This window comes from Marmota flaviventris, chromosome 1 (assembly GCF_047511675.1).
Source record: "Marmota flaviventris isolate mMarFla1 chromosome 1, mMarFla1.hap1, whole genome shotgun sequence".
Classification (NCBI taxonomy): domain Eukaryota; kingdom Metazoa; phylum Chordata; class Mammalia; order Rodentia; family Sciuridae; genus Marmota; species Marmota flaviventris.
Window position 1 is genome coordinate 172,007,724 of NC_092498.1, and position 24,869 is coordinate 172,032,592.

A 24,869-nucleotide genomic window follows, 5' to 3' on the forward strand; every position below is an offset into this window, starting at 1 on the left:
TTTTTAAAGGGGGCTGGAGGGCTAGGAATGTAGCTCAGTGGTAAAGCAATCCAGGATTCAATGCTCCATACCAAAAGTAAATAAAGAAATAAAGGAAGGAAGGAAAGAAAAATGAAGGGAGGGAAGGAAGGAAGGAAGGATGGACGGACGGACGGACACAAAAAACATCTTTCAGGGATAAGACAAATAGGATACTCATACATTTGAAAGATTCTGGAGTATCAAGCACACACTGAAAAAGGGAAAACCTGTGCAGATTTGACTGCTCAGCCCAGATTCTGTCCCTACTCCCCAGAACCAGCAAATCGATTGGATTCAAATATTTGTGGAATCCCTTCAATGGGTTTTTAATCACAAACCTTTACTTGAATAGTTGCAACCTCTAGCCTCGCCAAGCTTCTTGCCTTATCATGCAGAGAAGAGCACAAACAGTTCAACATTTGTTGAGCAGAGGAGAGGTTTACACTAAGTAACCCGGCTCTGATTTCTTTGTACTGGGAAAGGAAAAGCAACCACCCCTGATCCTGTTGCAGCTTTTCAGTGCAAGCAGGGATTGTAGGCACAAGTCTCAGCAGCAGGAATCTGAGCAGCCTTGGGAGATGGGGCAGCAACCCCAACACCCTGGCTCAAGCAACTTCTTCGAAGTTCAAATGGCAATCTCATGTGCTGACATTAGAATGTCTGAGTTATTAAAGAGAAGGATTTGAGGGCAAAATGGGGTCCCAAAGGTGCTTGCTTCTTACATTTTCTTATTGGTAATGTGGCTTGAGCTCCAAATACACCCAAATGGGCCACCACTGTCCCCCTCCAATTATTACCGTATCCTATACTTGTTTTCACAAAATTTGTCATTGGTAGTGACAGCATATTTATTTGTGTAATTGCTTTCTTACTGTCCATTTCTTCCACAAAACTCTAAGCTCCATAGGTCAGAGACAGGGTCTAGATTTTACTCAGGCCAGAATGCTGTGTATCCTGCACACAGTTGGCACAGGATATATATTTCCTTGTTGACCCAACAAATATTAATTCTTGCTGCTGCTTGTTTTTAGCTAAAGCCAAGAGAAGAAGAGGAGGGGAAAACGGTGAGCTCAACATCAAGGTTAATTCCAGATCTGCCATCTGTTATTTCCCAACTAGAGGAGCTATGAATAGAACTTAACACTACAGAGTCAAGGACCCCATATTCTCCAGCATCCTATAACCAAGAAACTGAAAAGTCATGTGATACTATTGAGTTGCCACCTCAACTTTAATTTCAGATTCCAGATCCACTATCTGACACATGGTCTCTTAGAACCACCTCACTACCAATGGAAACCAATTTAACCTTCTGCCTCCAAATCACAAATGCAGGTTCTGAAATTCTTTCCCTTTATTCTCTAACTCTGTTTCCTTCCATAACTCTGTTTCCTTAGGGTTCAGCTACTATCTGATTTCTGTCATTATGGGGGTGGGAGTGGAGGGGTTGTTTCAGGGTATTCTCACACGTGAACAATTATGTTCCTGTCTATTGCACACATGACCTGACCTTGAATGTTTCTACTACCATGACTGTAACACACAGTCGGATATATTATACACTGAGTCACAAAGAGCCTCATTATCTAATGATGAAAAGAATAGGGTGCTATTCAACTGGGTCACTATACTATGCTACACACTTTGCAGGGGACTAAGGCATGTGTCCACAGAAGGGGTGCCTTTATCTAGTATGCACAAAAATGGCATGGGCCAGTGACAGCCTTGATAGTAGAAAAAGGAAAGTGCAAAACCCAATAGTATGCAGTAGATAAAATCCAGTGACTTGATAAGAGGTATAATATTCCCTTTGGTTTAATATTTCACCTCTTCTAATTAGAAAAAAAAATATTCACTAGGACTTTTTTTTAATATAGTGTCCTTTTGGCAGTAGCATAAATACCTCCAAGGATCTGTATTATTCAAACAGTTTTCTATTTCAAAATACACAGGGAGTAAGGCCTATCAAATTATTACATTTCCATTAAGTGCACAGAAACAACAAAGTTAATTACAAAAACACTGAAGCAGCTTTTCCCAAATGGTACCCCCACATCCCCAGGGCAGAATGGTTTTCCTTTTAAGGAATCTTTACTTATGGCAGAGCCACCTTGGAAGGGTAATTAATGACATCTAGAAACCAAACTCCTTTCTGGTTTCCTCTCATTCACCTCATACAAAGTGAAGGTGATGAAAGACAAGAATCCCCTTGGAACACAAAACACATTTTTACAAGAGCCCTTAAAACCCCATCTCAGTAAGAGAAACACATTTTCTCACTCCAACAAAACTTTAGAAAATAATAATTGAAGTGTGTGGTACACTGAAAAGCCCCTTCCTTCTGGCATTCCTACTCCAGAAGGGGTGTGCTTAGGTAGCTAGCTGTCTATCATTCCCACTTCAGCACTCCAGTGACTATGTGACTTCCTGACTCAAATGGAGCTCCATCCGGGCACTGATACTGAGGGAGACAAAGCTCAGAGTGAGCTGTCACAGAGGGACATAGGACTGACTCCTGCACTGGAGGGAATCTTAATTTGATCTTTGTCAGTCATGGTCTCTTTGTACTCAGCAATACCTGTGATTCCTTTAGGAAATCAGAGGTGTTTGGATATATCGTAAAAGGGCTAGTCAGGGACAGAGTGTCATAGTCAGTGTCACCTCAGGTAAGTCTATTACGCTGAATCAACACTTTCATCTATAAAATGAGGGTAATAACACCTACCTAAGAAATATACAATGAAGATAAGGCAAAAACATACATAAATATCTAAGCTACATCTATACATAAAAGACCCTGGTGGGGGGCATTTTTTTTCCTATGGTTGCATGTTCATCATATCTTGGGATGACTGGCCTACTTGATCATTATCTAGAACACCTGTGCCTCCATATCATCTTTAATTACATGAATGGAAGGTTTTTTAATCATGGAACTTAATGCTCATAGCAACCATGAGTACACTGAAGCTCCGATCATTATTCTTATTTTTTTTTTAACAGTCCTGGGGATTGAACCCAGGAACTTGTGTAGGCTAAGCAGGTGGTCTACCACTAAGCTACACCCCTAGCCCGCAGTACACATTCTTAATATCTAGGATCAAAATTCTTCAGTAAAAAGCAGCTCTCTGTTTTATTATTCCACACTGGCTTTTAGCTGTATGGAAATTCACTCTGAGCAGGGCAGGGTTACGCAGACCTATGATCCTAGCAGCTTGGGAAGCTGAGACAGGAGGATGGTGAGTTCAAAAGCCAGCCTCAGCGACTTACTGAGTCACTAAGAAACTCCGTGAGACTCCATCTCTAATTAAATATATATAGAAAAGTGGATGTGGTTCAGTGGTTAAGTGTCCCTGGGTTCAATCCCCAGTATCAAAGATAAAAAAATAAAACACTCTTAAATTTATGCAAAGTAAAAATTTGTGAGACCATGTATCAGATAGTGTACCACGAAGAGTGATGGCTCCTAAGCCAATGTATACAACATTTGAACCATATGAGTGAGTGACTGGAGCCCAAAAAAGAGAGATTGGGGTTTCTTGGCCATGGTTGAGAAAGTAAGGGCTATTAATCCAATCAGCAAAAAATAAATAAATAGCAATGGTTCTTACTTTCTGAAAGGATGAGGGAAAAACATTTCTCTTGACAATATTTCCTGTCAACAAATTTTCTCATCTAGTAGACAAACTGAGTACCAAACTAATGAATAACAACCCTTGTTTCAAAGGCACCATTCCCTGAGCAACCTCCAGATGCTATGCAAAATCTAAAGTCCCTGCATGGTCCTTTTCATGGTATCCACATACCATGAAAAGGAGTTACCAGGCTCCACTTTTTCCAAGTTTTTGATAGAGACTGAGGCTCAAACACAGTGACTATGCATATGAGCCAGGGTTCAGTTGCTTTCAGTAGAGATAAAACTGGGAGATGGGGCATACTAAAGTCACTGGCAAGGCTGGAGTAACAGGATCTAGACAGGGATCCTGAATGACTCAGGAGTGAGGCTACTTCTGCCACCATCAAGAAGATAGGGAATTGGGAAGCCAACACCAGAACCATTGATATCAGAAATATAGAACCAGAAAAGTGAACAGGCACCAGAAAGCTGCTGTCACTGACACAACATCCAGCTTTATAGGAAAGTCACCCTAGCAAAGAAATCAGTGACCTTTGTACTGTTTCTCAGTGACCCTGAAGTTAGTGACTACATGTTGAAGTGCTACTGCAGGGAACCCCAATGCCTCATCTAATTTCTAGAGAGCAGAGAGCACAGAGAAGACAGAAAGATAGTCTCAGCCTCAATTCTGCCTTCTAAAATGCAAATGTACTCAACTGGCAAAAAAGGAATTGAAACCTGGAGCTCTATCTGCAAGGGTGTCTGGGAAATATAGTGTCTGCCTTTCAGTAGAGGAAAGCACATGAAGAGGAGTCTAGAAAGGCTCCTAGGAGCCCCATCACTGCAGGCTTGCCGTCCAATGGGTGACTCGGAATAAAAGAAGCAAAAGAAAAGCAAGGTCGAATGTGTAAGTAAATGCACAGAGATGTGACAAACACGAGGTTAATTGGAGAACTAAAACAGGTTTAATACAACTGAAGTGAAGGGTACACTTGGGAACAAGGCAGGGGAGGAAGTTGAACAGGCATAAAATGGCCAGATGATGAAAAATCTATCACTTCAGCTTAGAAGCATTCTCAGCCTAAGCTAGATATCCCTCTTGAGCTTCTAAGAAGCCTTGAACAATCCTCAACTACACAGTTATCTCAAGGAATTGCAACCATCCACCTTCTTGTCTGTTCTACTGCTCCCCTTGACAATGAGGGTGGGAGGTCAAGGGCAGGGAGGGGCTATGCCATTTTGTATCTCCAGAAAAATGCAAGGCACATGACAATAGCTCAGTAAATATTTGTGTCTAATTGCATCCTGAGTTCTTTCTAGAATGAACGTTCCATGGATTAAACTATAATCAAGAATCTGAAAAATAGAAAATGTTCCCCCTTAAGTACCTTTCATTATAAAAATTGGTTATGTGCACATTGTAGATATTACAGAGAAGAATATATTCTTAAATATTACTTCTGTGCAATTATCGCTTTTTTTATTTTCTAAAAATGTATATGGTGCTAAGATTGAACCCAGTGCCTCACATGTGCTAGGCAAGTGCTCTACCACTGAGCCACAAGACCAGGCCAATCATTGCTTTTAAATAAGCAATCATTCTATTCTGATAACAGAACCTCAGTTTTCCTGTAGGGGATCATAACTCCTTCTCTCAGATGAAGGGACTCATGTGGAGATCCAGACCTCAACCCTGGGATTTTAGTTGGACACATGTCCTGGATGAACCAATGAGAATTTTCTGTGGGATGGTGCTATGAGTTTGGGGAAAAGTTGCTTTCTTCCAAAGTTGTTTCTACCAGTAAGATGGCAGCCTTGTATTGCCAAGAGCTACCAAACAGAATGATACATTCTATTGAGAAAGAAGTCAACAGAGAGGAATCAAAGCCCAAAGATGAAGATACATAGATTGTTAACTTTATTTTGAGTACCTGGATCCATGGTGTCAAGGCGACAATTGGCCAAGAAAGTCTTTTTATGGATTAGGAGGGGAAGTACGGTTTCTGTCTCGTGCTACCAAAAGGAACTGAGTTTTTTCCTTTACCATACGTGCATGACTGGTTGAATACATGGCAGTGACTAAAAGCAGTGTAAGAAAGAAACTCAGCTTTGGGGACTCTGATGTCTGTGATCTACCACACAGCCATTTCAAACAGACAACTGGGGAAAACATGGATATCATTTTCTTTCCTTCACAGAATTGAAATACACAAGCCCTTTTCCTGTCTATATTTACAGGTAACTGATTAACAGAAAACGATCACGATTAAATGGCTTCGGACTTCTTCAGGATTGTGGAAACTACAAACAATCTGAAGAAAAATGATTACTTCAAGTTTTCCTCAAAAAATGTTAGTTGTACAATAATTAATGATATTGAAATAGCATGATGTTCATTTAAAAAAAAATCATGATAGACTTTCCAAATATTTGAGCCAAATGAGATATTGAAAGATCAAAGCAAGAAAGCTGCATCAGCAAAAGCATATAAATAGAAAAAGATCAGCCAGGAAAACAGGAAGAGTCACTCTCAACTAAAACGGTCTCTGCTTGTCATTCAAACTCATATAAAATTCCTAAAATCTGTCAGTGTGGTAGTTTCTAAGTGATATGTCAACAAATATATTCACTGAGAATACTTATTTTGCCTAGAGCCAATGTTTTTAGAAAAACATCCTAAAGAGTCAACTGTTAAATCAATAAAACGAATGTTTTGAGCAGGTGTTTGGAATTGTGCTGATTTATCCATATTTTCCAGTTTAATTTTCACATTTACCACCAAACTTCTACAAGAAAGCACAAAATGTACCTGGAAGTATTATGTTCCTCACAAATACAAGGACAGTTTTGCTAAACTTATCTGTACCAGTAAGGGTGATTCATCAATCATATTCATTTACCTAAATCTTTAAAGTTTTCTATTTAAACCTGCACTGATTGGAATGCCAAACAGCACACAGTTTCAATGGTATTTTGAAGCTATTAGCAGTTGACACTTTAATTATATATATTTAGGAGAGAGAGAAAAAAGAAGATAAGCAAGGAATAAAAGTTGAATCTAGGATTCATGAGAGGAGAAAATAATTACAATCCATGCCTTTTTTTTTAGCATAAAAATTTGCCAACCATACAACAAAGTAGTCAAGAACATGAGATCTAAAACCAACTTAAACCAGCTTAAATCATAGCTCTGGTATATTTACTTTTGTGAAATCCTGAACAAGATGCAGCCAAGGAATCAGTTTCTATAGGGACAACATAATGGTGCTGCCTACCCCATAAAGCTGTTGTGGGAACTGATTTGAGCATCACTCACAAAACATTGTTTACAGCCCAAGAGAAAATAAGCATTTAGCAAACACTAGCTACCATTATAATATGTAAACTTTACTTACTGAGTAAAGAACTGATAACAGTAGTGGTTTGTTATTCAAATTTTATTTATATATTTATATTTCTTGTACCAGAAATGATGCAAAACAATTCAAAGACAAAGAGAAAATGGCCCAAGTTAAGAATAGAGGTTTAATGAACATATAAACAAAGGTTATAGAATAAACAAAGAATAAGAATCAGAAAGATATGACTGCTATAATAAGCTACCAATTTGTCTTAGGCTTTCTGGCATCTAACACAAGAAAGAAAACTAGGTCTGCAGCACAATTTTCAGTACCCATGAGATTAAAATACACTAAATGCCTGGGAAGAGTGCAATGATTTTCTTAGAGACAGAGAACATAAAGAACTAATGCCAACAAATGTAGCAAATCTCTAGAGAAGCACATAATTAATAAGCATGGTAGATAGCAGTGTTGGCCTCAATTCTTTACCTTTCTTTTGGATCCATACCTACATTATATCTGACTTCTGCAACCAAATGTATTTTCTAATCCCTTCACTTTAAGCATGGTCCTAGGATTTTCGTTGGCCATGATATACCAGTGGAAATGACAGTATGTCCTAGCTCCCGTCCTGGGCCTGAAAAGATCTCCAGTAGATCTGCTTGCCCTGCTGCATTTCTGCCACAGCCAGGGGGAGTAAATGACCTAGTCAATCTAGTTCTGAGCTGCAGGAGAACGGAAGACACAAAGCAGGGTTAGAGACTAGTGCATACAGCAGAATCACCAGGTGAACACCTCCCTAGTTCAACCAAACCCCAGTGATTCTCCAAGACGTAATCAGTAATAAAAGGTAGTGGTTTTAAGCCTCAGATTTTTGGTGTAATTTGTTATTCAGCAATGGAAAATGAATACAACAACCAAATAACAAGAGCAGCTTAAGCAGTATAGATATGCCAACCATCTGACCAAATAATGTTTTCTAAGTAACTTACCATGACTCAGATAAAAAAACAGCAAGAAGAATATCAGTGCATATCCACATAGCTTAAATTTATTAAATTTAATCTCTAAATTTATTAACCTATTATTTATTTTAGATTTCCTCAACAATTAATATAAATCAAATTACATTTGATGGGTTTCTTGCCCCCCACATGCTAAAGCAAAGTGCCTTGACACAGTTACCTGAATGAAAAGATAAATTTGTGGTCATCAATCTCCAAATTCAGGTCCTACAGCATAAGGAAAATTTACTGGAGGGTGGGACAAGGTGGGAAGGTATACATGAATTGGACAGTTTTCAAAAGCAGTGCAGAACATGGTACATGGCCCATGTGTGTGGCCTGCTGAAAGATGTCATATGTATGAAAATGTGACAGAAAGAGAAATCAGCCTCTTCAAATGTCTGCTATATTCAAAGACACAGGGCAGATGTTCCAAATGATTTATGTTGAGTTTGGGCTGTTTCCTCACAAGGACAACTCCATCCTGTGTGTATGAGTAGCTCTAGAGATTTCTATATTTAACCATGGTTAGTGATTCTCATGAGCAAGGCTTGGGGAGGTCAACTAGTAATAGCAGTAGCAGCACCAGCAGCAGCAGCAGTAGTAGTAGTAGTAAATGTTAACATGCATTCATTAGTGTAGATGTCCTAGTCACTATGCTAACTAAGCCTAGGCATGAATCATTCCATTCAACTTGTTTAGCATTCTGAATAACCCAGTAAGGTAGGTATTTTTATTCTCTTCTCCAACCTGCTTTGTCTTCTGATTTTACAACCAGGTATTCTGAAGCTTGGAGAGGCAAGTGACTTGCCTATGATTATACAGGTGATCTTTCTTTAACGGGGGCTAGAGACAAAATTCTGATAGGAATATGGGATTACTAGCTGTTTTAGGTATGTCTTGGTCATGTCTTTATTCAGTTTCAGTTTCTTATTCAAGTTATTCATGTTTCAGTTCTTTTCTTAAATAGAAGCTTTTCTTAAAATATAATTTTAACTGACCTGGAAAAATATTGTACAAAATAGAATATACTTCTTAAATGGAAGGGACAGTGCTGAACTGTGACATCACCTGCTTGGTTTAAAGAGAGCATCAATTACAGTGATATTATTTTAGAATGTCCCACCAGTCTAGGTTTATTCAGAGATCTTTGAACTAAATCCCTCAACGCCACCCTGTAACTTATTCTGACCCTTTGGGCATCCCATTCGTATGTTCTCACTCTCAAATGGACAACCAACAAGTGATGTTTTTCTCCTTTGAATTATTTTCCACTGGAAACAATCCCCAGACTTCATCATTATTGGAAATTGCATTACGAATGCACAAGTTATGTCGGATTATTTCTCTTTAGTTCTGTTCATCTCACTATTGCAATATCAAACAGATGAGAGATTCTATACCCATAGTACATATAAATGCTATACAAGTCCACCACTTGGGCTTGCACAATATTCTAATGATTTTCTAGAATGGCATATGGGGTACATGAAAATAACCAGCAATAAATCATTAGAAATTAAATTCAAACCCTTTGTGTGCTGGGTCTATGCATTTGCAATGTAGGTGGCCTCCAATTGAGCTTAGATTACTAAAAACAGACCTATGGTACTGTTTAAAGAGATCAAATCCCTACAAAATTATGCAGTTCTGAGAGGCTGGTGTTCTGGTTCATAATACACATTGTTAATCAGCAAGTGAAGCAAACTTAGAATCCACACATACAAAGTAAATACAAAGATGGTCCTATGTCAGCTTGATTCTTCTGGTTGTTAGTCATAATGAGCAACTCTTAACCACCTTTATCCTGGTAAACAGTATCTAGTTTAGAAACAAAACCATCCCCAGTACAATCTTGAAACTCCATGTTACTCAATTTCTCCCTCAAAGGTTGTGAATCTTAGACTACAACCAAGCAATTTATATTATTGCATCTCTGCCATTTAAAGCCTCTACAAGAACAGTGAATACTAATCAGATTGTTATCATCAGCCAAGAGAAAGTTCTAGAAATTTCATATTACCTCTTTCAGATATTTTTTAACACCCAACAGGGACAGGTAGCTTTGTAATCAGAGACTGTTCTTGTTTTATCAGTTTTTATTCCATATAACATGGAGGGAAGATGTCAATCAGAACAGAAAAATAAATAATTTAGCCAAGTCAGACCTCTTACAGTTGCACACGAGGGTAAACTAACTTGAATAAGATTAAAAGGGAGTGTGCAAAATAGGGAGTTAATTAGCTCACATGACAAGAGTTCCTAGCATTATTTAGGATGGGTTCAGGCAGTGGTGGCTGATAAATATTTTACAGTATAACATATATATATATATATATATATATATATATATATATATATATATATATATATATCTTTTAAAAGGCAGCAAGAGGATGGATTTGCGGCCAATTACAAACTACTAATATAATCTCAACAAGCTCAGAATTCCTGAAAATTTAACAATAGGTTGTTGTGTGCTAGCATAGGGCAGCTTTAGCACATTACTAGATCCAGATACTAATGTGAGATCACAAATGTCCCATCTACCTCTCTCCTTTCTGCTTCTTTCCATCTTATTTTTATTCTCAAAGAGGTTTATTCTACATGTTGAAAAACTGTAAGAGTCTGTGTTCAGAAAGGCTCTGAATATTGTGGCTTCTAATCTGCCTTTTGAGAATCAAACACTGTGGCCAGGGAATAAAGTATTCTGACCACCCAGTTTGAGAGAAGAGGGAACAGGGACAGCTAACTTCAAATCATCTGGATTAAGCCAAATTTATCCAGAACTGGAAAAGGTTAACTGGAAAGAAACTGTGCAACATCAACATCATGAATTCAAATCCAAGTTTCAACAGGTCAACAATTAAATCTGTACCAAAAGTTTACTCCACTTTGGGGGAGGGGGAAGCAACTAGAATTTCTTCCCATGTGTCCACTTTCAATAGAAATTTGGGGCAAACACATAAGATCCAAGAAAATAAAATGTGTTTGGAAGAAAAATATGCTCCTGCAGCATAAAGAAGCTGTCTTCTGTCATAGACAAACACAAGAAGTGAAGATAGATAATTGCTGCATAAATTTATTAATAGAAGTGCTAATGTTGTAAATCGCACATCTCCATTTTGACACGCAATCTTTTATTTTCCTTTTACTGAGGAAGAAAAATAAAGAAGCAGAACTGGTAATATTGCTTGCAACTAAATTGGATTTTCCACCAGAAAAAGCTGTTTAGAAAAGGCTATTCGAAAACGCAAAAGAGTACTCACAAAAAGGTATTAATGAGTCCAACCAGGAGTAAAAAGTCTCCTACAATGCAAACAAAGCTTTCCAAAACCTCTTCCGGGACTGGAAACTGAAGGATGCTTTGAACCCCCTAGCTTTGCGGAAATGATTTCACCTGCCAGATGAGTAAGAGATTCAGTTGAAGTTTTAGGATAAGAACTTTTAACTTAAAGTAGGAGTCTCAGGGACGACTCAGGAGAAGAGATCTCAGCAACTCCAGGTTTGGAAAGAAACCAATAAATACATCCTGCCCTTCAACTGTAAAGGCACTAGAGAAATGAGATGTAAACTACACCTTGCCTTCGAACTCCTGTCTTGGCCACTGTCACTGTCATCAGATAGAGGTGAGAGACCAAGACAGGACAAGGAAGGATCAAGCCGGTGCTGTGGCTTGATCCTGGATAGCTTCTTTCACTGCTTGCCTCTAGAATTTTAAAATTCTATTGGTTTAGCTACCCATATTTATTTATTTATTTAATAACAAAAGAACAAGATTGTTAGCAAAGAAAACCTGAGCATTTTTCTCCCAACAACAAAGGAATTGAGTCCTTTCCATGGTTTATCTTTATCACTAAATCAGGTCATAGCAAAAAAAAAAAAAAAAAATGGTTGCTATAGCTCAACATGCTGCACTGAGGGATGAAGCAGTTTACAGATGACATCAGTGAAACAAATCCAGGCTCATTTGTGTGTGTGTGTTTTCTTTTACAGTATTCACATGGTACTAGAGTGTCTAGCCAGGCCACAATTAGCATGGTGGAAAGTCTGGGTGGGAAGATCTGATTAACTCAATTGTCACTAAGTATTTCTGATGCTGAAGGGGCTTCCATGATACCAGATCAATGGGGACAAATGTTGCCTGATGTGACCAGGAGGAGTGTTCCAAAATATAATCATTTCCTATCACAATAACACAGCCATATTCACTAGAAAATAAATTTATACCTATAATTTAAATTTCAAAAAGGAAAGAATGTTCAACATCCGTTCACTCATACTGTTATATATTATGTCTGTTAATAAGCCCTAGAGTCCCATGCCATGTATGTCATATGGATAGATAAGTGGCATACATGTTACTAGCACTTTGAATAATATGATAATGGTTTGCCAGGTCAGGATAATAGTTATTGCACTGTTTGAGAATAGAAAAAATATTTTCTGATAAGACCTAGTGAAAATATGGGAGAGTACCTGGGTCAGCTGGGAGGGGGGCTGTGTAGTATTGCTTTTTATCCTAGTAAATTACACTATACTTTTTTGATAGAATTCCACCTCTGGATATTTCGCTAATATCATATATAGCCTCAGTAGCATCTTTGATTTAGAACCACAGATATTAGTTAGGAAAATGTCTACAGAGAGATTTAGCAGACTGCATAAACAGATGAGGCAGTCAAGACATGGTACCTGAATTGATTTATAAGTTATATCATGTTATAGCTAAATACCAAATAGCTGTCAATGTTCCCAATCAGGAAAGATAACCAAGTTTAAAAATTACCTTTTGCAGAATTAAAATCATAAGATTCTCTTAGAGCTCGAGTTTGCATTCTCTTGCTCAGAAGAGAAAGATGTGCTACATCTCTATATTTTCTTTTATTCTTGGGTACCAGCTGTTTTAATAAAGGCATAACTTCTGACTTAAAACATAAATCTAGGCTTAACAAAGTAAGTGTAAACATGACCTTAATTTCCACTCTGCCATCCTTTCTTTCCTGCTGAGTTCATTAGCAGCTGCTCTTTGACCTGGGATATGTAACAGTAATCCTTTGAGCATTCCAACTTCTACTACTAAGAAGAGGTTCCCTCCAATCTGGTAACATTTTTATTATAGTTGTTGACATGATAGGTAAAATATTTCCCTTTGGACACTAAAACCCTTTTCAAAACCAGCTCCTTCAAACAACTTACCTAATAGAACATCAAAGGTATTAAATCACTGCTGTGAGCAATTGAGGATAATGTTTTTTTTTTCCTTCAGAATTTGTTCCATTCATTTTCCGGCACCTATGCCATTGGGTTTAGAAAGAATACTGTACAAATATAACTTACGTGAACTTCCAAGGAGGAATTCTGGATGTGGATCACAATAGAGGTATGAAGCAGTATGGAAATAGAGTAACATGGAAGAAACTCTTCCACATGCTCTTTAAGGATGTACATTGATGGGCTCTATTGAAAACAAAAGGGTATGTCTTCTATGAAGTTGTTTTGCAAAGTTCTATTCTAGAGTTCTATTTCCTTTGTTTAATTAGGGCAAAGCAAATGGAAAAAAAAAAAAAAAGGAGCATGTAGTATTTTGATTAAAATACATCTGCCATTAAAACCAGGAGACCAGAGCTCCTTGGTGTCTAAAGACTGCTTCACAGAGCAGAGGCTACAGTGCTATCATAGGGCAGTGAACCCCCATAGTCCTTTTCCCTTTCCTCCTGGAAAAACCTTGACATCATTTGGGAACTTAACATCCCTTACTTTCGATCTACAAGGTCCAAGTCTCATGCAATCCTTCAGGATGAGAAAGTGCCCCAGGACAAAACCCCAGATACATGGCACTCTCTAGCCACAGGGATTCACTATAAAGCAGAAACATGACCTAATCCATTCTAGTCAGAATGAATCTCAGGGAACCTACAGCAGCTACAATAAAAGAGGCTTATTCTTTGCTACTGGTGCTCTGCAGCCCTATTGCCACCATTGATTAAACTGGTGATGAAGTTAGAGATGTTTCAAGCATTCAACAGGATTTGAGTGATACACACTGGAATTTTTAATGTGTGGGCCCTATCCAGGATATGGCAATAATCTAGTTCCTTAGGGCAGACCTCAGAAATCTCTACCCCAGAAACGCTTCTGGCTTTGGACATTCTTTGGTACAAGTGCATTAGAAAATGTTTTATTAAAAAAACAACATGAAATACAATTTACTACACAATGGAGTTAAAGACCTCTAACAAGTCATAATAGGTTTAACATGGCAATATCCCATTTTGTCGGGTATAAAGTTGCATGAGAGAACAATGTATCCCCAGAATCTTGATGCAAAAGATTGCACAAGAGAGTTGTGACAGCTGTATAATTCTGTCCACTCCTTCTCCATTTAGTCAGATTTAAGAATAGTATGGGCTTATCCTACCCCAAAATTGGTTCTGTGTATAATCCTGTGATATGAGTATATCAAATCAATTCACATTTCTGAATGTAGTCTAACAACTTCAAACTATATAACCAAATCCATGGTCATCAAATCTGAAATACCACCATCCCCTTTCTGAATCACTCCCAAAGCATCCTAACTGTTTTTTTCTCTGCTTCCAAACTTGTTCCCATATAATCTATACTTTACCTAATAACCAACAAATTTATTTGAAGAAAAATTATATTGTGGAGGGGCTGGGGATGTGGCTCAAGTGGTAGCGTGCTCAAGTGGCATGCGTGCGGCCCGAGTTTGATCCTCAGCACCACATCCAAACAAAGATGTGTCCACCGAAAACTAAAAAAAATAAATAAATATTAAAAAATTCTCTCTCTCTCTCTCTCTCTCTCAAAAAAAAAATTATATTGTGGGGCTGGGGTTGTGGCTCAGTGGCAGAGTGCTTGCCTAGCATGGGTGAGGCACTGGGTTCGATTCTCAGCATCACGTATCAATAAATAAAATAAAGTTCCATTGACAACTAAAAAAAATTATATTGTGGTATGACATAACACCCTCTTGTGTCCTCCCATGGCAGACTCCTCATCAGTCTACAAGGTGCTCTGGACTTGATGTGACCCATGTCTATTCATGCAACGTGGATTTCTACCACTCACACAAAGCTCTAGTGCATTGGCTTTCCTGCTATTACAAGGTGACAAAGGAGGAGTGGGGGAGGAAGTTGTTCACTCATGTTTTCTAATTCTAAATAGAAGAATTTTCTTAAAGCACTGAAAGAGGGTGGAGTGAAATGTTGGACACCTGGCATGATAACTCACAGCTGCCACTTTGCCTGGGTTAACCAAGAGGCAATCCGGTGTCCTTGTGGAATTCCCTCTCATTGCTTCTTTTGATTTTCTTCCTCAGTCAACAGACGAATAACTGAAATACCTTGCATTTCCCTTGTGATTTACCTAGTACCTTTTCCTTCCTCATTTCTAAGATATACCAGAAAAAAGTCTCTATTTTCCACATAAAATTTTAGAAAAAGGATTTTCCCTTTGTCTCTCAGTCATTCAGTAGTGAGGTCAGACCTGTTTAAACTTCTTTCTACCACAACGGTGTCTGAAGACACCAGTGAAAAGATGGTAATTGTCACACATAATTCATCAAAAGAGCAAAACAAGAAGATAAAGAGAAGAAAGGGAGAAAAAAGTAATGGAGGAGAATGTAGGGACAACAGCTGCTCAGTTCCTCCATACTAACCTCCTAACCCATCCTCATAAGTCAACTCCAAACTTCAGCTAAATTACGTTCTTGTAACCTCAATGCTACACCCAGCTGAGCCTGCCTGTTAGTTTCTATTACCTTTAACAAAAGTACCAATTATTACACGAAAATTCTATTTTGAGATTTACCGTGAAATGTTGGCTTTCTATAAAATTCTTAATTAAGAAATGTTAGAAAACATGGCTCTCACTCAATTACCATGGGACACAATACCCTGGGATTACTCTTATTCCTTGTTCTTCCAAGTCTTAGAAACACCAATGAATGAATTAAGTCTAATGATAACCTAAGGCCAGATTTCTGGAATATAAACATCAAAGACACTGATTAAAGTCCTAGTCCCAGGGGTTAAGCTCTTCCCAGAAATCCATCATTGTTTTTAATAGAAGCTCACTCTCCCCAGTTTCTTCCAGACCAGGCCAGGATTCATTCATCCATTGGACCACCATGTACTGCATGTCCATGTTGTGCCAGGTGCCAGGCCTACAATGAAGAACAAGACTCCTTGTTCTTCAGAGATGATATTTTAGTGAGAGATATACACAAAGCAACAAATAAACACAGTAATGATCAGCTATTAAGTGTTATAAAGGAAGTAAACGGGGCACTGATAGAGCAAAATGAAGGCTCCTTCTTTAATTAGGGTGGCCAGGCAGGGCCTCCCTGGAGAGTAGAGTTGGTAACAGAGCTGCCATGAATGAGTATCCCTTCTCTGACCCATATTTACTTCAATCCCTACTCTTTACCTTAGTAGGTAGCTGATGAATAGGCCCCAAATCAAACAGGCTGTAGTGGGGAAGGTACCAGGCACACCAAAAAGCTCAGCTTTAGAAGCCGATCCTGAAGAGTTACTCCAGTTTAAAATAAAGTCAACGTATAAGAGCCAGAAACTCCAGTTAGCGCAAAAATGGCCTCTTTATATCTCATCAAGGAATCATTACTGTAGATGACAAGAGGTATATTGCCAATAAATCCACAATTCTGTTTCCAATTAATGCAAACTTACAATATCCCAAGCTGTTATTAGATTTCAATTAATAACCTGTGATGCCTCATTAATGCAAATATGCTCTTACTGGTGCTCAACCTTCATTAGTGAAATGGGTCCGATGACATGACTGTTTCATATGATAATGGAACTATGATTAAAAGGCACAATTAATCATTTTCTTCAACTAATCTCCACGACAGTTTACTTATGCCTATATGAAACATGTGCTTCTTGCAAAAAAAAGCCAATTTATATTTAAGTGAATCAATGGCAGAAAGAAAAGCAGAAACATCCTACTGAAATCTCTCTCATAGTTGCAAAGAATCCCAGAAGCAAGTCAGGTTTTTCAGGAATAATGAAAGACACAGAGCCGGCGCCTCCACTATCCTGTATAACATGTTGAGAGTATAAAACATAAAACAACAAATGCCATTACACTCTTTGAATGACAAGGCCTTTTTTTAAAACACTTTTTTTGATTGTCAATGGACCATTTATTTATTTGTTTGTTTTTATGTGGTGCTGAGAAGCAAACCCAGGGCCTCACACATGCTCTACCACTAAGCTATAACCCCAGCCCCTGACAAGGCTTTTTAAAATTCTCTTGTCCATGTAGTTTCCTGCTCTTCAACCCTGAATCACTCCACCTGCAGGCTGAATCCAGCAAGAGATGTGGAACCAAACATGGCAAATGTAGGAATACTTCTCACCCTGCCCCACCTCCCTCCATTCCATGCAGTGAAATAGAACTTGAAACCAAGCTGCCTGAAGAGTATCTTTTCCTACTACCTGCCCAGTGGCCTTCCCCAATTTTGACAGTAACACGGTGCTTGGCCTTTGCAGAACTGCCCTTCTCTCCTGTGGGCATTGTTATGGCTGGGTTGTCATTTACAACTGTCCCCTCACGCAGGCAGAGGGAGGGCTGTGAGGAAGGCTGGACCTCCAAATACTCCAATGTTCCGCACACTGACAGATCCAGGTGGGGCCCCTGAACACAGTAGAGTCTCCTGGGTCTTTCCTGAAATCCATTTAGCAAAGAATGTCATCTGGATTCCCTGCTTTAGTTTTAGTTTACTGATTGTTTTATTTACCAGAAAGAAGAGATTATAAACAAATTGAACAGGGCCACCCATTCCTCTCCAACCTCCCTCCCATCCACCATACAGGTAAGATGCTCTTATTCTCCTTTTCCATTAGCCCCTGTGTGATCCACTGGCAAGAGATATTAAGTGTACCAAAGCTATACCCTTCTCCCTCTTAAGTAAATAGTAGTTTTAAAAAGACTATTGAGATTTCATTTTAATTGTTGCTTAGTAACCATCACAAGATTGGAACTGTTTTCAAGCTTTAAAAAATAGCGTGTTATATATATTAAAAAAGGATCATTTAGAAGTTTAAAGTTAAAAAACTATCTGAAAATGAAATTGTTTAAAAACTCATTCTTATAGCCTCATATCAGGGACACAATTCTAAAAACCCTAAAACAAAACATAGCATTTTGAGCATTCTTTCTCAATAAATTCCAATCCATTCATCTATAATGTCATTGCAACATGCAGATTTTGACTTTGTCCTTTAGGCAACAAAATACTTGGTGGCCTTAGTTAACATGCACTAATATGCTACCAAACTATACTTCTTTCAGATACAGATGGATCTCAGCTTACAATGTTTGGACTTCGGATTTTTGAGTTTATAATGCTGCAAAAGTCATTTACAATCAGTTGAGACTATATTCCTAATTTTGAATTTAGATTTTTTTTCCTGGTAATAAGTGTTCTGATCCTCTTTCTCAGTACTGGGCAGAAGTGAACTGCAGCTCCCAGTAAGCCACACGATCGCAAGCACAAACAAGAGAACTTCTGGCAGTGTCCTGTGTTGTTAAACCATGACGTTTGGTAGGTTAAGTATAGTCAATGTATTTTCAACTTGCAATGTTTTCAAATTACAGTAGGTTTACCGGGCTGTAACCACTTGATAACTTGAAGATCATGTGTATTAGTTATGTTAGATACATAAGATGTAAATGTTAGATATGGCAATTATCATCAAAAGTATCTCTGTATTTAAGTATCTATACCTTATGAGAAATATTGATTTTGAGAAGTATATTATATAATAATGGTTTCAGAGCATATGCCAACCATGATCAAGTGAATGAGCTGCTGGAGTACTGGGTTGAGGATTATAAAATGGCCTGGAAACTTGGTAGGAAAGAGAGCTTTTCAGTTCCATCTGCCAATGGTGCAGGATTCAGAAGGAGCTGTAGGCATGACAAAAGTGTTTTTCATCCATTGCGTTATGGAAAAGTCCAGTTGTTCTGCCAGTAGCTGCTTGACCTTTGTGAAGTTGAGATTCTCTGGGTCTCCATCTGCTCATCTTTAAAATGAGGGTTTTGATTAGATGACCTCTAAGGTCCCTTCCATTCTGAACATTCAATGATATTCTGAGCAAAGAATAATAATAGCTCTTATGATTAGCAGCAAGAGAAGTCCGGCACAGGGCAACGAGGTACAGGCAGCCGTGAGCGTGAATGAAAATGCTCTGAAGAAATGGGAGAAGGAAGGAGGCTAACTTCAATTCAGCTATTTGGCTAGAACATAATGCCTATTAAGCAAAATATTGCCCCACCAATACATAGTCAATCATCTTTTCACGTATATATTTCAATAATCCTTCTAGAATTATTTTGCAAAATAATGGAATGTCCATGATTTTGTTTTGAAATACACACAAGTTTCACTACAGCTAACCTTTATTCACATCTGCATTTCACAGGAGGAAATGTGTTTGAGTGTCAGTCAGAATGCTTTCAACTATAGGAATCCAAAGGTTACTATCTCATAAAACAGGAAGTGCAGGGATCAGGAAGGCTCAGTGACTGGCAATGTCATGGGTGGCCCCAGCCCAGATCTCTTTAGCTCTCTGCTCTATAGATCTTGTGACAGCTTTGCCTTCAGGCTGGCTGCCTGAATGGTAATTAGAGGACTTCTGATGGCAATTGGTTCAGGTCCTGAAAAAGGCTAGTTTTTCTTCTATAGGAGCATAAGCAAGTCTTTCTGTGGCCCAATTGGTTCAGAGCAGCTCATTTTTTAAATGGATATTTGGTAAGATAGATGGAAAGAAGGGAGGGAAGAGAGAGATGCAAAAAAGGAAGAAATGAGTGGGAGAATGGAAGGAAGGCAAGAAAGAAAATAAGAAGGACCCTAGCATCTAAAAATTAGTCTACAACTCATTGCCATAGCTCAGAGTTAGAAGCCAGACCAGTACTCCTAGCTGGGCTACTCTGTCCTCCTAATGGACACAGACAATTTCACCAGACACCAACAACTCAGGACAGGTCATTTGAGATCATGATGAAGTAAGACAAAACAAGACCACTTCACTATTGTGTGTAAGCACAGAATAAAAGAAGAACAGTGCAACCCATAAAACACCTAACCTCTTTCTTGCTTGTCCAAATGAGGGCAGCTGCTACTTCATTATGAACAACAGCTTTAGCATTTCCTCTCTTGAGAGATTTACTGGGATAGCCAGTTATAGAAATGCCCCACTTTGTGACAGCACCCTATCCAGCATCAATCACTTCTTTGAGTCTCCCCTAAACCCCCCAACCAGAGTCATAATCCTCTCAAACACCCTCTTACCAAGACACCCTATGTTTCTCCATGGTGTGTGTTCTCTCCTCTTGCAGTAACTAACAAACCCAACTTGTTCAACTCCAAGTATTTTCCAGTAGTGTCTAGCTAGAGAGCATCAATATTGGGTTTAGGTGAACATGTTTGCCAATCTTTTTTTTTTCCATCATTATTCTAAGAAGCCTTCTTTAGTTAACTTTTTTTTTTTCTGAATCATCTGCCACTTTTGAATCTTTGCAGCAATTACACTAATTATCTCTTTACATGCTCCATGTCTTTTCTGTGTCTTCTACAAACAATGAGCAATTCTCCCCTCAACATTCACTTTCTCACAAACCAATTTTTGTGTGATTGAAACTAAATTATGGAGGAACAGAAAAGATGTTGGAGAGTCCACCATAATGTTAAAAAGCACACACCTTCTCAGCAACATACCTTTTTAGTATAATGAAAAAGTAATAGCTAACATTATTATTACACTACTTTATACATTGCTCTTAAAAAATTTTATTATTCACAAATTAACTTATTTTATCCATCCAAAAAGTTATGGGATAGATATTAAAAATTGCTCCATTTGGGAGAAAAGGGTACTAGAGATTGAACTGAGAGGCTCTTAACCACAGAGCCACATCCCCAATCCTTTTTTAAAAAAATTTTTATTTAGAGATATTACCTTACTAATTTGCTGAGGCTGGCTTTGAACTTGTAATCCTCCTATCTCAGCCTCCCAAGTTGGTTGGATTACAGTTGTGCACCACAGTGCCCGACTAGAATGCCCCATTTTAAAGAAAAGTCAAGAGTCACATCCAACTCAAAGACTTCATCAACAGCAGAGACACCCTTTAACTGGACCTCTGACTCCAGGAAATAGCCTCCTACCCAAAAGAATATACTGTCTCCTACTCAATAGTGGTTCTGTAAACACTCTCTAAAACATGAACAAACAAATGAGCAGCCAGGCATGGTGTTTTTCACGATATTACCTCCAGACATTTATGAACAAGACAGTAAAAAATCATGAATGTAGGGCTAAGGCCTAAAAGATATCTGTGACACAGAAAAGTATTTTGGTAGAAATGTTTACAGTCTATGCTGCCATGGCTGTCAAATGTTTCAGAAAATTGAACCCCATTCCGTGTGTGCATAGAGATGTTTGCCTAAGTGGGAAATTCTTTGGTTGAGAAGAAGAGGGAGAAAAGGCAGAATTTTCTCCCCATAAAAACTAGGAATTGAAAAGTGATGGCAACATCACTCAACGTCTGGAGGCGGCGAGGTTCTGCTCCACCACTGGCCACCACTGCTCATTTGAGCTCAAATTGCTGCACAGTCACAAGGCTGAGACCAAAGCCTTCCCCAGAAGCCACATTCCCCACGTTTTCAGAGCACTCTCCTTACAGGAGAAAGCTGTTTTGCATTGTTTGTTTTTATAACTGTCTTTGTGTTTCCAGCATTGCCAGAGAATTCAAGATCCTCAAAATGTGTCTTCTGGGGTCAAGTGATCCACTCTCCGGGCTTCAGCTCAAGCCAGAGCCTTTAGATGAGCTGATTTTACACAACCGGAGAGAGAAAGAAAATGGCTTTTGTGATGAGCATCTGCTGTTTTGTTAAAAATGTGGTTAAAGACATTAACAAAAGTGACATTACCAGCTGTTGTAATGTCAAGCAGCTTAGCTAAACTGTTTTTTATCAAATGACAACATATGACACCCAAATCAATTCCAAACCAATAACACATTGTTACTTGTAAAACAGAGCTGAATGAAAGCGAGAACACATGCACGTGTGTGTGTGTGTGTGTGTGTGTGTGTGTGTGTGTGTGAGAGAGAGAGAGAGAGAGAGAGAGAGAGAGAGAGAGAGAGGGAGAGGGAGAAGGGGGGGGGGAGCCTGAGAGAGAAGTTAATTAAAATACAGATTCAAATTTCTCCTGAAGTCAGCACAACGGACAACAGGATACTGATCATTTTCAAACATTTTTACCTCTATTTCAAACAAAGCAAAAGAGGGTGATTATCTGGCCCCTGTTATGATACAGAAATAATGACTTTATTTTGTAATTGGCTTGTAAATGGCCAAAAGAATGTGGGTTTCTGGCCAGTTAAAATCTGACTGGCTTCTGCCCTTCAGCATATACCTCTCCAGGAGTGTGGCAATCAGGAGAGTACTGCTTTGTGTGGCTATGTTCAGCTCCTCTATTTTTATCTGCCCATCATTTTTAATTATCGGGCCATTAAAAGGTGGCAGATCAGTAGCACTGCCAACTGTGTTGTCCTTATGCCTGAAAAGTCTGTGACAGTTGATACAATGAGCACCCTCCCAGTGTTCATCACGGAGCTTGTAAAAGCAAAACGGCACAACTTCCTCCTGCCTCGCACCATCATGGAGAATCCTGCATGAATAAATGTTTAATTTCCACAAGTATAACAAGAAAAGGGCCTGAGTTGTGACTAGTGCTTAGTAATCTGTGGGTATTTCATGTGCACGATTATTAATAATACAATTCACAAATGCTTCGTCTGCAGGCCTGGGCTAGGTCCTGCTTCTTTGAGAGTCCTATGACTTAGCAGGAAAGCTACTTCGAAGGGCATCCTTCCTCCTGGAAGGAAAACAAAGGGGCATGCTTTGGGGAAAGGATGTTTGCCAGGAACAGAAGGTGCTCTGCATATGGAGAGTGTTTCAAGGTGGGCAACTCAGGAGGGACCTACATTTGGAGAAGAGACACGCCAGAACCAACAGAGAGGCAGAAATCAGCAAGCAGCTGTGTACTCTAGTTCTACTCAATGAAGGGAAAACGGGGACCCCGGTGACAATCAGCATATGGAGAAGCACAAAGATGGGGTACCTCGGGAAATGAAAGTGCCCATTTCCTCAAGGATGTCACTGCATACCACAGGTGGAGAAATTGGCACAAGAGTATGGTGCTTCTCTACTGAGAATGGATTAAAGGTAACACTGATGATATCAGCAACAGGAATCCAAGCTTCATATTGGAAAGGACTTCTAACAGCAAAAGTAGGACAGAACACATGACCAAGAGATATGTATATGGAGGGAATGTTAGAAGGACAGAGAACCCCCTGAATAATCAAGTGCCCGGCCCCATGAGGAAACGGAGGAATGGACAGAAAGCCATTCTCTTCCCATGATTAGAGGAAAGGAAAGTTTCCGTGAAGAAATTGGGTCTCCTCTCCTAAGAGAGGAGAGATCATTATTGGTATTTTAAAATTTGTGTTGTTTTCTAATAGTTTCCAAAGCAGATCTTGTTCATTTTAGTCAACTAAGCTATACAGTTTCTACAATCATATGCCTCATTTCTCTATTATTGAAGAAATAGAATTTGGACTATATGCCAGAAGTGGTGGTCAGTCATGAATTTCCATTTTCCTGCTTATTTCTGAACTCATTTATTCACTCATTTATTTAACCAATTAAAGCTTTCTATTCAGCCTTAGTTTTCCTAAGTATTTAGGAACTAGACTGACCTTGGGACTCATAGCCATGGGGAACCTAGTCTCTTCCTCTGAACCACACCATCAGTTGAATGGTCTATATTGATTAGATGTCCTATTATGTGCTCATATAGAAGTCTCATTTTATTCTAACACTAATTTTCTGAGACAGCCTTCATTTTTACCATCTTTATAGTTGACAAATCAGCTAGAAAAGAAATGGCAATTAATAAGAAGCAAAATTAGGATGGGAACCCAGGCCTGATTTTAGCCCCTATGCTCTATTCCTCCCCATGAGCTTCTAAAAACACATTTCTAAGTGCCATTCCCCTGAAAATTCAGAAACCTAAATTATAATTGAAATTTTTGACTCAAGCACAAGACTTGACAAGAATCTTTTCTATAAGAGATGGACTCAGACTCACAACAAAGCTGGTGACAGCTTTTCTAAGACATGGGGCACCTGTGTTGGTGTGAGAGCAGAGAGCTTAAAAAAAAATTAAGAATAGTTCTAGTTTCTCATGCAGTTTTCTTGTTTTGGATAAGATCCATTCAGCCTGAGCCAGACTGAAGACAGAATGGCAAATTCTGCAAATTAGGCACATACGCATTCTCTCTTTTCCCCTTCTAGATGGCTGGACAAGGTGAGTCCCACCTGGACACTAGGGACTGGGCAGGTTGAGAAATGTGTTCAGACCTATACAGGTCATTAAAAACAGAACAGCAATCCAAACAATGTTGCACCTGGCTCCAAAAGGAACACTCTTTTGTTGTTGTTACAACACACGCTACAATGTCACCTCCAAAGGTAGGTGGGTATTGATTTTACAGTACCTAAGCTCTTCAACTTACCTTAGATCTCACCTCATGGGAGAAGCCTTTGTGGCCAAAAGGCCCCAGGTAGTCCACAATCTTTATCCCTACCATGCACATTTCAATTCACTCTCTCCCTGTTAACTGCCACAGTGGCTTCTTTCAGCTTGCCTTACACCCTGTGTGTCTTTGTTTGTGTGTCTCTGCTTAGAAAACACTGCCCACCCATCTCCACCACCTGACTGACTCCTGTTCCTCATCCAGTTCTCCTTCAAGAAAGCCATCCAG

General features: G+C 38.9%; 1 protein-coding gene across 3 annotated transcripts in view; it reads right to left on the reverse strand.

Moving 5' to 3' along the window:
* The window catches only part of Fhit (fragile histidine triad diadenosine triphosphatase), a 1,433,463-nt gene that overhangs the window by 398,643 nt on the left and 1,009,951 nt on the right, over positions 1-24,869 (reverse strand). The window lies entirely within an intron of this gene.